A 14,904-nucleotide genomic window follows, 5' to 3' on the forward strand; every position below is an offset into this window, starting at 1 on the left:
AGTAATTCATAACAGCCTTTGTGTGACTAATGATGTACTTGATTCTGTACTACATGCTGCAAATGCAGGTATAAATCACAGAAGTGGCCCCTGTCCCTACAGTCTAGTAGGGGTGACAGACATAAACACAAGGTACTTATTAGCAAATCATTATTTAATTATGCTGCAATATGTGTTCAAAGAAACAGGGCATTATGCCAGAATATAGCAAAAGGCCTGAGACTTGAAGGGTAAGAGCAAATTAGGATATGGGAAGAGCAAGGAAGGACATTCCAGGCAGATGGAACAACATATAGGTAAAGCCTATAACAGAAAGGGGCCTTTGCAAAAGAATGGCTGGGGGTGATGATAGGAGCTGAAGATGGAGAGGTGGCAATGGGAAAGATCATGAAGGATCATGGAGGTCATGAAAAGAATTTTGGGTTTTATCCCAAGAGTAACTGGAATTCATTAAAGGGTTTTAAGCAGGGAAGTGGCATGGTCAGAGGTGTATTTTGAAAAACATATGCCAATGATTTGATAATGATAGGGAAAAATATTAGGAGCATGGCTAAGTTTCAGGGGATGGGAATCATAATGATCTGGGTTGAGGTATTCATTGAAGTAGATTGTATAAATGTAGGGAAATCATTCTTGTCATTTCTTTTCAAAATGTATTCAATCAGTTGGGACATCCCCAAAATGAGTTCATTTCAGGTCATTTTAGTAGTTTCACTTACACCTGTTTATGAGAGAAGTTTAAAACTTCAAAGGCTGGAATTCTCCTGCTGATTACAAATGATTTGGGGAACCATTAAATAAATTGGTGGGTGCCTCTTTCATCAGTGAAGACATTATTATAAGAAAAAGCAACGGGGAAAAAAGTGGCATTTCTCTAGTGACCAAACATGAACAAAAATCTCTTTATTACCTAGAAATTAGAACTACTTAAAAATCATTCCTTAGGATAACATTTCTGCATAGAATCATAATCTGACACAGATTTTTCAAATTTCTGTAAAACACCATTTCAGTCCTACCATTTAAAAAGTCTACTAAGAGTGCATATACAAATTGCATACAGAGCAGTATTAGCTAAATATTCATACAAAGCAAAATTCTTCACAGACTGAAGAAGGAATTCCAAATCTGCAGAACACCATTAAGTTTCAAGGCAATTAAGGGGCTGCGAAACCTCACTTGTAACAAACTGTGTCCCTGAAGATTCATTCAAAGACTCTGGAAAAGCAGGCTCTCTCATCCTACCACTTTTTCCTCCATCTACATCCAGACAGTGAGAGTCATCCCAGGCCTCTATCACTGCTTTTCTATTCCTTTCTTTCAGACTCTAGACAATGTCATCTATTCCCCAGGGTATGTATATCATATGTAAACTAATGACATACATATCCTTTCTGGTTAGCTCTGACTTTTCTCTTTGGGTGTTGTCTTGCTTACTGCCAAGAGCACTAGCAGTCCCCATCTGTTTTCAGTCTAATGCACCCATTCTCTAGCAGGGCATGCCATCTTAACAGGAAGATGAGGCATGCAGCTTATCCAGCCATTGAAGAAGGAAAATGTGGAGGTGATTTTTAAAAATGTGGAATCTGGAGTCAAACAGACCTGAATTTGAACTCCACTCCTGCCGTATACTGGTGTTGTGACCTTTGACAAATTCTTCAATTCTAGGATCCTCATTTTCTACATTCATACATGGAGATAAGACCAATTTCTCATGACTATAATGAAGTTTACTAAGATCATACACTTAAGATGATGCCTGGCCCATACTTATTTCTGAAAAAACTTGTAACTTCTATTAACATCGTCATTATCATATTATCATCAACACCTAGCCAGCTTCTCATTTGTAAATACACATTTACACCCTGATTTAATGTGGTGTGTATGTGGTGGGAAGGGTTAGTGTAGTGGAAGCTCTTTGGTCTAGAAATGAACAGAAATGGGCTCTAGTTCCCTATCCTGTCTTGCTAGCCACATGACTTAGGTAAGTTATTTAAATTTCTAAATCTTGTATTATGTTTATTTGTAATATGGAAATAATAATACTTATTGCATAAGTTTTGAGAGTTAGACAAGATAATATATGGCTATGTAAAATAATGTATCTTCATGTGAGAAAGTTCCCATTTGAGTCAGTTGAGTTGTTTAGGATAAAGAAAATACTTTTTTGTAAAAATACTGTTACAAATGTTAGGTAAGTTTGCAAGCTAGTCCACAGCAACATATTCACCTCAAGTATAGCTTTAAAAACCATGCATTTGCAATGGAAAAATATTCCAAAGCAACAGCAATGACTCCAGTAAGAGTAGAACAAAATGGACAAATCAGTTGAATAGGAATAATGTTTTGTCTCAAGTGCTGATGCTGGAAAGAAAATGCAATGAGAGGTGTCTGCCGAGGCTGATAGAGATGTGGAAGTTCTGAGGTCAATATGGTGATTTTCAAAAATTATGGAGTTTGATAACTGATTCCAGCTGGCTTTCCCCAGTGTTTTAGGTTCCAAAATGAAACAGAGTGATAGAGAGTCCTTGTCTTTTGAACTAACCAACTCCCTGCCTCCTCACATCCTCACATTCTCAGAATTCCAAGGTGAATCTACCTATTCCTGTAGTGTTGGTCCTTTCAGAAGGGACACTCATTTCTTATTCAAACTGATCTTGGAATCCAGGGTGTTATTTCAAGTGAGGGGTAGAGAGGTTGGCATTTCTTCAGTTAAAACCTTTCCTAAATATTTATCTAATCTGATGTGGTGACATAACATCGCCTTTGGAGCCAGACATACTTAGATTCAAATTTCTGTTCTATTTCTTATCTGTGTAAATCTGACAAAGTTAGCCTCTCCATCAAGTAGCAGCTAACACCACAGTTTGTACTGCTGGTGTGAGAGTTCAAGAAAATGGTGCTAACACCATGCTTGCAGGTAATGTTTGCTTTTCAGGTCAACTGCCTTTTAGTGGTTTGTAAACATGGTCCTTAGTCTGTGGATTTTTAAATGACAGGACTTAAGTTGAGTACACAGGGAAAAGGAGGTGTTGGTCATTGTGTCACATTTAAACGCTTCCAATCAATGAGTTGCATCATTTATAGCGATATATCACTGATCAATTTATTCAACAAACATTTATCAAGTATCTACTATGTGTGCCAGTCTCTTTTCGGGACATTGTGATGTGACAGCCAACAACATCCATCAATATCTATTAGAACCACACTGCATCTCAGATTATATGACTTCATTGCAATGAGTTCATTTCTATTTAATTTACTTTAGATAGTTGCCAGAACCTCAATTTTCTTTAAATATAAAAGTCAATTTGAGAAATGTATTCAATAATCATACTGGAAAACAGTGAGTGACAAGCCTGAAGATCACTTCAAATTGCCCATTCTCCCCTCCGCCCCCCAAATCCTTTCTTCCCCTGCTATGAGGGAATAGAGGAAACCAGAGAACATGTGCCTGTCTATGCAGGTGATTTACCTTATTTTTACTCCTTAGAAACTCCATGAAGTAAAAAATTCACAGATGGATAGCCTGAAGTTCAGAAAGGTTAGGTGACTTTAAGGAAGGCCACAAAGCTACTCAACCAGATCTCTCTAGCTGCTTGTACAGTGTTGGTGTGTGATTTCAAAATGTAGAATATACAATGGTACACTTTAGGGAGTAGGGAGTACTGGTTTGAGTGTTTGAACATGCAGTTTTATGCTCACAATGAATGGTTCCAAGGTCTCTTAATAGCAGAATAAAACTTCAGAACACAGAAAAAAAAAAAAAAGGAGATGCTGGTTCTTCCAACTACCACCTTTAAATGCTTTCAATTAATGCCTTGGATCTCTACAGGTGGGAATCTGCAGATGAGAATCCATCTGCAGTCAGTAATCACTCCACTTTACTGTCCTGGACTCCTGGCTAGTCAGGGCAATTAAAGGCCTGCCCCTGCTGGGATTCAGAATCAGTGATTCCTGCTGCTCACTTGTGGGGAAAAGCAGAGACCTATGTGGAAAAATAGTACCTTAGAGAAAAGCCTTCTTTTCTCTCCTGCTGACCACAAGGCCTAACCTTGTTGCCAAGCATTTATGGAATACTGCTGTTGTAAAACAGCCCTACCAAGAACCAATTCCCAAGACAGGTGAAAGGATTTGGGGAACAGTGGACTTAATTATCAGAGAGAAGTGGGGCATGGAGTGAGGCTGGTTTCTGGAACAGGACAAAGCTTGGTAACTCCTTAGATTGTGGCATGTCAATTATATCTGCTCAGCAAATGAACTCAAATCAGAGACTGAGAATTAAGGGAAACACCTACCACAAAGATTGTGTGGCCATCAATAACCCTTTTATAACACAGAAATCTGAAGATGCCAGAAATGGTCTAAATGTCCTGGTATATGCAGAGGACATTATAAAATCCATGGTCCAAAGAGACCATAACTTACCATGAGTTCTATCTGTGTAGGGTGAGCTCAACAACTGAGCTGTGTTTAAAATGGGACAGTGAACAAAATGAGGAACTAATAAAACTGTTGAACCTTGCTACAAACTATTATTTATGGACTGCTTCTTATATGTCAGGCACTATTCCATGTAAAGCATAAAATGAACTCATTTAATACTCATTACCATCCCATGTGGTAGGTATTATCACTATTCCCCTTTTGTTACTGATACGAAACTGGGATACAGAGAAGTTGAAGAACATGCCCCAGATCATACCACAGTAAGCAGAGAAGCTGAGATTTGAAGCCAGGCAGACTCCAGAGTTTGGTCAAAGCAGGGCCAGACTAAGATTCTGTTGTTGTGATCTCTGTGGGGATAGCCTGTTCAGGGAAGCCTGGTCCATCTATGCTGCTGAGATACTACCTTCCTGATATCAAGCAGACAGATGGAGTAAGGTCATTGTCACGCTGCTTTCGAGATTGCTCGATGCAGTGAAGAATGTACCAAAACATAAGTAGGGGGGCACCTGGGTGGCTCAGTCGGTTAAGCGTCTGCCTTCGGCTCAGGTCATGATCCCAGGGTCCTGGGATCGAGCCCCGCATCGGGCTCCCTGCTCGGTGGGGAGCCTGCTTCTCCTTCTCTCTCTGCCTGCCATTCTGCCTACTTGTGTTCTCTCTCTCTGTCAAATAAATAAATAAAATCTTTAAAAAAAAAATAAGTAGGGAGACTGGAGTTCTAGTTCCACTGCAGTCACTTGCTGGCTATGTGACGCTGAGTAAATCAGTTAACCTCTAGGTGACTCTATTTGACAGCTGTAAGAACAAAAGGTGATAGTGCCTGGTCTGCTGACTTCAGAGAGCTGGGAGGGCCAATGAAGCTACTGAGGAAAAAGGTTTTGAACATTCTCAGGCAAAATGCAAATTGATTCTCTCTCAACAGGGGCTCTGTGAGGTAGCTGCCAGTGAAGGTCCAGGGGAGGCAGAGCTTGATGCTGCTCCATGGCTTGCTTCCTGTGGACAATAGTAAGCTTTATTTAGATGTGGTTGCTAAGAAGAGACACAGCTGACAGCCCTGGGAGAAAGGCTCTGAAAGTTCTGCCCTTGGATGTCTAGACCAAACCCCCGGCCCCAAAGATCTCTCAATATCCATGGCTGGGGCCTCAAAATTAGGCTGTCAGATTCAGCTCCAGCTCAGGTTTGGGATGACCTAATGTTGACCAGGGAACTCTGGGGAGCCCTTACTCCAGAACTTGATGACACTGCAGTCAAACCACCAGCTGCTTCATGGCTCTGATCTCAAGTCTTCCGTCTAGGAAGTCAGCGTTCTAGAAACTGAAAGTATGGGCTTTAGGAACCTATGAACCTAGATTCTACTACTTATTGGGTCAGTTTTAAGTAAACAGTAGAAACTTTCTGCATCTCATTTTCCCCTTTATCACGATGCAGTGATAAATAGCTGCTGTAGACTAAATTATTTGGGGGATTATTGCAGTAGGACCTCTGAAGATATTTAAGTATCATTTCAGTTAAAGTCTGAAGGGTGAGTAAAGTTATCCAGGAGGAAGGGAGAGAAGAACATTTCTGACAGAAGAAAGTGCTCTGGGAGCATGAGAAGCAGAGATGAGTCCACATGGTGTGGTGACCAATCAGGAGGAGGAGCAGAAAGAAGGATGTGTCAAGGAATCAAGTCTAAAATGTGCTTCAATGTTATGATCAACGAGGAGCATTTAAATGAGTTTCAGGTTCTCCTTGGTTCTCATAAGCTCTCCCCAACATCCCAGACTTATACTCCAGTAATTATGAGTTGATGATACTTAAACAGAGATCCAAGTGCCCCTGCCATGTTAAGCCAAATTTTGCCTATGTGTCCCTGTGAGTTCTTCACTGGTAGAAAAGCTTAAAAATCATGAGCCAAACATTAGACGTCAACCCAAGAATTAAAAAACCATGTACTGTAAGTTTCTAGGAAAAATAACTGTCCTTGCTGTATCAGCTGCTAAAAATACAAGCAGCCAAGGAACCGGGATTAACTAAGAGCTTTCTAAACAATGGTTATCAGCCTCCAAACAACCCAACCACTGGAGGGTTTGGGACTCTTGGAGGAGCACGTGCAGCTGGTAGGAAATGGGCTGAAGTCACAGCACCATGCCATTATCTGCAGGTGCACAGAGAACATCAATTAAGTCAGCGAGACAGGATTTCGAGGAGGAAGGGTTGTGAGAAACAATTTCATTGTGGAACCAAGCTCCACAATGTCCTATTGCTGAACACAGAAGAAAAAGAGAAGGTCCTAAATGTGAACAAGTAAGGTCCTGCCTCTTTTTTTCCACATGGCAAAATATCCCAGCGATACATGTTGACTCATTTTTAGAGGCAGGTTTCGGAAAACATCTATACCAACAAAACCAGGAACAAAGCATCTCAAATTTACAAATTTCAAATAGAAAGCATCTGATTTAGCCTGGATGAATATAGCTTTTCAGTCCCCTAAGCAGTTTGTTTCATGTTGAGATTGTCTCATGAATAAAAAATGTTCTGGAAACTATGGTTTTATTGCAACTTGGATATTTAATCAGGCAGCAGGCACAGGATAGGTGCAATATGTATTTATTTTCTACTTTGGCTACAGTATCAAGGACTCACAAAAAGTATTGGCAGATATGAAATGACAAGCTGAGGAGTGAAAGAAAATGCCCCTATGACATTTAGCATGTGTATGCTTTTTGGTCTTTTCTTGAGTGTTAATTTATTCTTGGTCTCAGCCTGGGTGTTCATCCACATCCAGTTTGCTCCCCTTACACCATCATCTCTGTTGCCAGTACCTTGGCTTCCTTTACACTACTTTCTCTTGTCCAGGAATCTAGCTTTTAAGCTTCTCCGCCCCACTCACCAATACTCAGGATGCCTAAGGCTTCACACAGTATGTCTTGGAACACATTTATTGACAGGCTGCCAACATCACAATCATGGTGGTACCAGTGCCACAGACTCTTGTCTAGAGTTGGGTTTGTATACGGTCTAGTGAAAGTAACCTAAACATGTAAGTCAGCCCTGGCTTTAAATCCCAACTGGGTTATTTACAAGTCATGTGACTTTTGACAAGCTCTATAACCTCTCTGAGACTATTCTGTCTTCTGTCCAATGGGGATAATAATTCCCACTTCACAGGATTGTTGTAAGACTTTCACAATACCATGTATGTAAAGCATCGTGTACAAGGCTGGTCGTATAATTATTTTTGTTAAATACAAGTTCTTACTGCAACCTAATAATTCCTATTTCTTTTTATTCCTGTCCACTGAATGAAGTGTTTGGCTTTGAGAATTTCAAAGAATGATGTTTCTAGAGTAAGATTTTTAAATTTTTATATAAGATTTTTATATCATTAAGGTGATTAAGACTGCTTACATTTGTTTGCCATTTTATTTCTTTATGATTCTCACCCAGACATTATCTCTTGTATCTTCAATAATCCTTTGAGGGATTTATAAGCATTCACCATCATCCCATTTGAGAGACATGGAAACTGAGGCCCAAGGAGGGAAAGTGACTTGCTCAAGGTCACATAGCTGGTTGTAGCAGAGCCAGGGCTGGAACCCCAGTCTTCTGAATCCTTATCCATCATTCCATCCTACCTAAGTTTTAGGAGTTCAAATACCCTGTGAATTCCTAGAAAGCAGCACTTGGCCTTTTCATGCTTGTGTCCTCATTGTGTAGCCAAGTTCCTAGAACATAGGAGCTGCTCAACAAATCTTTAATGAGTGAATGAATATCCTTTCTTGAAACACTGATATTGAACTATGGTGACTCCTACATACAGAACCTAGGAATTATCCCACAGTTATCAGGCCAAAAAGCTCCACTGCCACCCAAGTAGAGTGAGGGCAGGCAGAGCTGAGCACAGCCCATCTCCCAGATCCAACAGGTAAACAATTTCCTCTGTTATTCCCAAACATACATTACCTCTCTTTCCTGAAGCTCACTCCGGCTATGGTTAGTTACACTTTTATCTGCCAAAAGCATTAGAAGTTTCCAAATAAATAAAGGGCACATTGAGAGAGAGCATCAGAAACATGGCAGGATTTCCAAAAATGAAAACACATTACGAAGTCATCTTCAATTCTATATTTTTTGTATTCTTTGGGCCAGCAGCAATTCCGATGCCTCAGGGAGCCTCTTCACTCATTTACAAGATCTGAAGCACTGAACAGAGATCTTCCTTTAAGAACAGTGCCTAGTGGGTCTGTCCGTCATTTTCGTGAACAGGAAATTTGGCTCCAGCCAGAAGCATATGGGCGGGCACTCAGTCAGCCTCTGACTCCAATTCTGCCTGCTTGCCTAAGGCTGGAATGAAATGCTGCCTGCAAGTACAGTTCTCCAGAAGAGGCTGTCAAATCTGTCTCTGGAGGTAAAGGCCTTCATCCAAAAACACAGCATGATTCTTTTTTGAATCATTTTTGAATACCCAGCTCCCTTGTTAACATCAATTTGTGGCATGCAGTAAGCAACCTTTCCACCATGCTCCCATCCCGCAGATCTCAAATAGGACATTACCCAGGGTCTAAAAAAACTGGGGGTCGTTTCTATTCCCCATATTCCAGGACTTTCTAAAGTAGTCTATTCTTATATAAAATACTGCTTAACTTAATGACATCACATGGCTCTTTCCATTGCTTAAAGTTGTGTGGTATTAAAACACTGAAAAATTGCATTATGAAATTGAACTATGTTTTATCTCACTGCATATCCAAACTCTTCTCTCTTGATCTAATAAACAACTGGGCCAGAGGTTTTTTTTTTTCTTTCTATGCTAGATCATCTAAAGTATGAGAGCCAGAAAAATATTAATCCATAAAAATTCTAGGAGTTGATAGTGAATCCATACCACCTGTAGTAAAAACCACACTCCTTACTTTTTTGCATCTAAGGTTTCATCTTGAGTAAATCTCTTGAGGGTAGGAACTACAGTTACTATTCACTCTCCCTAACTCAAATATACACACATTATATGCCCCTCAAAAAAAGTTCAAAGAAAGAAAGAGAAAATAATAATGCTAGTCACTAAGTGAGATAAATATATAATCAGGAGAATACAGTTTTGCCCCATGAACTGAAAACTGAGGCTGGAAGGATTTCAGGTGCAAATAAGTACTACACCTGGTAGGTGCCACAGTATTGTATGTAAGTACTGTACCTCACAGAGGTGGCATTTGTCTATGGACAAGTGCAACTGGCTGCCGAGCACAGAGATGTATCAAGGTGTGTGTGTAATAGCAGAGGGGTAACATAGAAGACTAAAACATGGTCCTCAGTCCTTAGATGATTTTGCTAAATATAGACATCTAATATACATCACATGGCTCTTTCCATTCTCTAATAGAGCAATAGGAAACAACTTGAGAACAAGAAATATCACAAAGGATAGAGGTATTTAGTATTGGGAACCCCACTAATAATCAGAGCACTGAGAAGAACCTGACATAAAGGCCTCTCAACATAGCATGAAATAGCTGTCAGTAGTCCCTGAACTTTGCCATACAGAAATGTTCATCTAACCCCAGCCCACAGTGTTCACAGCCCATGTATATATAAAATAAATCACTATATTAAAATTAAGAAAAAAGAAGGTATATCATAAGAAATACATTTTCTGGTTAAAAAACCAGTTAACTTTTTAAAGGCTTGGCTGGCATCAAAGGCATACAACTCAGTTGTGAAAACTATACGCTTATGTGGAAAAGTATCATCCCTTTCATTCATTTATTTGCATAGGTATTGAGCCCTTGTTATATTCCAAGCATCATTCAAGGCATTGGAGAAGTAAAGATGAATAAAATACACTTGTTGCCCAATAGGGGGAGAAGCACTCCACCAAAGCAGCAAATGCTAAATAGAAATTGTGTCAAAATATATAATACACACTTAAAATTGAGTTCAAAAGGTTTAATATCCAAGATCAAGGTGTTAACAGAGTTTGTTTTTCCTGAGGCCTCTCTCCCATTCTCGCAGATGGCCACCCTCTTGATGTCTCTTTACATGTCCATCCCTCTGTACAAGTACATCCCTGGTTTCTCTTCCTCTTCTCAAAAGGTCACCGGTCATACTGGATTAGGGCCCTAACCTTATCACTTCATTTAACCTTAATTACCTCTTCAAGATCCTATCTCTAAATCCATTCACATTCCAAGGTACTAAGGGTCAGGCCACTAATTATGAATTTGGGGAGACACAACTCAATTCTTATCAGGTGAAATAATTCTATGTTAAATCTGTGTCTTCTTAAAGGGCAGAGAGAATCTATAGAGGCAAAAGTGCAGGAAGTCAAACCTTTGGATTCCAGTGCCAGTTTTTCCTAGGCCTCTGGCAAGACACCGGGCCTCTCTAATGTTACTTCTGTTTATAATAGCCTGAACTTTTAAACAGCTCAATTCCAACCAACCATGAGGTAGAAGCACAACCTTCCATTTAATCATTATATTCTAATTCTACAAGTGATCCTTTAAAAAGAAATCATCTAGAAAATCACAAATAAAAATTTTCTCTTTAGACAATGTGCTAAGCCAATGGTCACAAATCTTCAAGACTACTCAATGAAATACCCAGCTGCATGGGCCAGGCCCTCCCCAAATACATTCCAAAAAATTTAGGAGAAATACCTTGTTCGGTTATTTTACAACGAGACAGAACTGCACATGATAATCAATATTAATAGCATCATATCATCCCTCAAAGGGCTACACACATCATGCTCTCTGGATGTACAACTAGAATTCATTGAACAAAAATAATATAAATATAAATTCTTTCTTGTGGTAGTTCTTTTCTTCACTTAATAACCATAAACCCTATTCTGTCTGCCTAGAATGATCAGCTTACTCCATTCCATTGGGAAAAAGCCCCCACTCAAGATCAGCTCAGATGTGACCCCTCCATCTCCCTCTTCTATGTTCCCAATTCTCCACCACAGTGTACTTACTGTACCTTTTTAGGAGCCTCTCTCCCCACCCCCTCCTTCTTCATGGACCATGAAAGCCTCAAAAACAAAAGTGACAGTATATTATCTCTGATCAGTTTATACATAAACTTAGCTACACAGAAACCAGATGGCCCTGGATTTGAATTCCTAAATCTATAGAATGTGGGATAAAACTTTCCTCACTATGTTGCTAAACAGATTAGAGATTATGTATGCAAAATGCTAGTGCAGTGGCTGGCATGTAGCAGTCACCCAAGAAATGATAGCTTTTCTACTTCACAAGATTTTTCAACTTCCAAAATTTTTATAATAACTCATATGTGTAGATATAGATACGAAATTACAAACTGCTTACATGGCTTCATCAGATGAAAATCTGCATATAAGTTCCTAGTAAGTATAAAATTATTATTTAATGACTTTTATTAGTACTTCTAGAAATGGAATATCTGAGATTTTTCTTATCCATCCTCCTGAGGCAGGACCAACATCCAGATTGGGATGTAATAAAGCAAGACTCTATCGTAGATCCTTTGAATTCATTAATGAATGTGTCCATTGAGAAACAATGTTTCAAAAAGAAATAGCATATTAGATATACTGTAGGATCATCCCTCCTCCTCAATAGAACGTTTAACTTTAGCAGCTATTGAGTCAAGGATAATGAGGATATGACTCACTTTACTGGTGTTAAATATAAGCATACGAATGAAGAGGTTTCTAGGTAACTGTTGTACATTTAAATAGTTCAGTACTTAAGTGTCAGCACCGTTGACATCACCTTTCTTGTAATTAATTCTGTTTTCTCCATTCTCCATACTTATGCTATAGAACTTAAAATGAGGTTAGACAATTCTCTCAGTACGGTTGGTCATACAGTTTTCTCATCATTGTAGCCATAAGAGCATAAAGCAGGGAACTACACATACAAAATGTTGGTACTAATATGATTATACCTAGTCCAATGGAAGGTAGCAGAAGTGAATAGCTTAGCAAGCACACACATACACACACACATGCATGCACACTTCATGCATAATTAAGCAAGGAGGGATAAGAACGGATAAATAGTTCCCAACTTCAAACAGAGCCATGTAACTAACACTCAAAACACATATCACGTGCGTTAGGTGTATATAGAAACACAAGTATGTTAAACAGAATGAGAAGAAAACAAAGAAAGGAGGCTTCAGAGTGCTTGTAGTCTTTCCTCCAATCTCTGCTTACATTGATTATCAAGAAAACTCACTATGGCCATTTTCCTACGCCTTCTTTCTTGAAAACAATGTAGAGCATGGGAAAGAAATTAAAAAGTATATTTCTTTCTCAAGACTTATGTACCATTTAACAACAGCAGCTTATTGCATAATTATTATGTGTCAGCTGCAGTGGTAACAGGTACTTTACATTCATCATCTCATTTAATCATTATTGCAATTCAGAGAGTTGGACATTATCATTCCCACCGTTTTCATGCAAGGGAACTGTGTTTCAGAGAGGTTATATGATTTATGGCAAATCATGCACCTAATAGGAGAAAAGCTGGGGTAATTCCAACCCAGGCTTCTGATTCCAAGGCCCATGTATTTAACCACTATACATTGACAATGAGAGTAAATAAAATTGACACATGTCATTTTAACTGGTTCATATTTTAAATGATACTTCCCTTTCATATGAGAATTCATATAATTCTTTCAACATAAAGAAATGGCTTTCAGTTATATAATAATAAAATGTTATTCGTATTCTACAGGACAGTTTCCCATATCTCTGCTTCTGTATTTAATAATGTTCTGTTCTTTCACCTTTAGCATCATCCCAAATGCACAAGTCTTATTCATCCCACTGGGTTCAGTTTAAATGCCACTTGCTTTTTAAACGCTCCATGATATTTTCCAGTTGGAAGTAATTCCTCCCAATTTTGAACTCTCACACTTTTCTCTTATGGTGCTACTTACTGCCTTTAATTGTTTTTATTACAAAAATATCTTCCCCACTCGGCTACAAACTTGAGGTAATCATCCATGCCCAAATTATATCTACATCTTTTTTTGTGCTCACAAAATTGTATTTAGAGCTAGCAAGAACTCAGACAAAGTATAGTTTTTTGCTGGTTAAAATTCTATTTTGAACTACCTATAAAAATATGAATATGAACTACCTATGAAAACATGAATATGTTAAACAACGTTAGGAGAAAATAATAGAAAATTAATAACTAGAGAACAATGTTAATGCAATTTATATATACTTATTCACTGGGGTCAACAGTTACAAATCATTGTTATATATTTATTGAAATAAGCCTTTGGATAGCACAATTTATCTTAATCTTATTTCTAATGTAAATTAATTTGGAAATAGAATAACAACCTATTCTATATTTTCATTCATTGAGCTTGGCTTTCCCTCCTGGTTTAAATGAATGTGATTAAGTATATTGGCAATCAATAATATTAGTAACAAACTATAGAAATGATCCCTGAAAGTATAGCCTTGGCAATCAATAATATTAGAATTACATGTATACCCATGTCACTTCCATATGTATAATCCTTCCTTCTTAAAGGTCCCCAACATGCACATGGATGCACCAAACATAGAAACTTCTACAAAAACAAATATAAAATATTTTTTATGTATTTGTCATATGCACACACATGTATACCTATTATGTAGGAAGTTCTGAGAATTTAATTTGTGTAGTCATTATTAAATGTCTCCATTAATTGAAGTTGGCATTGTATTTGGAAATTCAATCAACTTCTCATGGCATACATCACCATCCAATACTTCAGTCCTGCCTCCCCTTCTAGATTCATTTTCCATAACTTCTTCCCCAGCATCCCATGATATTAGTGAAGCAAAGTCCCTGCATCCCCTAAGCAAACGTGCCATTCTCACCACATCTTGGTTTTTCACCTCCCTTTGCAAGCCTCCTCTCTCTACATGCAGCACTTTCTTTTTTCTAGTTTTGAGAAATACATGACATGTGTAGCTCTGTAAGTTTAAGGCATATAGCACAATGGTTTGGTTTTCACAGACTGTAATAGGACTACCACAATAGCAATGCTGTTTACAGATATCTACATGTACTGACTGCATGTTCATATCCACCACCAGACCATAAACCCCGCTTTTGGCCTTAGTGATTAGCCTCCTATTTCAGCTCAAAGAATGTGTGGGTGCTCAGAGATGAATTAATGAATGTGAGACCACTTAAAATGCTCAAGGCTCAGGACATGGGTATTTAAAACAACAACCACCACCACCTTACTTCCCTTGTCTACATCCTGCTCTTTTAAACAAGCTTTAACTTTAGTATGTTATGTTACCTTTTCAAGCTGTAAAATTACAACTATCTCCATGTTTAGTCATAATTGGCCATTAAATAAATTACTTTCAAAATTATGACAATATGTACCTGATCATTATAGCCCTCCTAAGAGCTGGAAATGCAGAACAGTTCACTCTGTTGCCTACAACCACAG

General features: G+C 38.5%; 1 protein-coding gene and 1 pseudogene across 2 annotated transcripts in view; both read right to left on the reverse strand.

The window, feature by feature from the left end:
• The window catches only part of DLG2 (discs large MAGUK scaffold protein 2), a 1,451,407-nt gene that overhangs the window by 1,203,511 nt on the left and 232,992 nt on the right, over positions 1 to 14,904 (reverse strand). The window lies entirely within an intron of this gene.
• LOC123326354 lies at positions 13,799 to 13,911 on the reverse strand (annotated as a pseudogene).

Source organism: Neomonachus schauinslandi, chromosome 11 (genome assembly GCF_002201575.2).
Source record: "Neomonachus schauinslandi chromosome 11, ASM220157v2, whole genome shotgun sequence".
Lineage (NCBI taxonomy): Eukaryota > Metazoa > Chordata > Mammalia > Carnivora > Phocidae > Neomonachus > Neomonachus schauinslandi.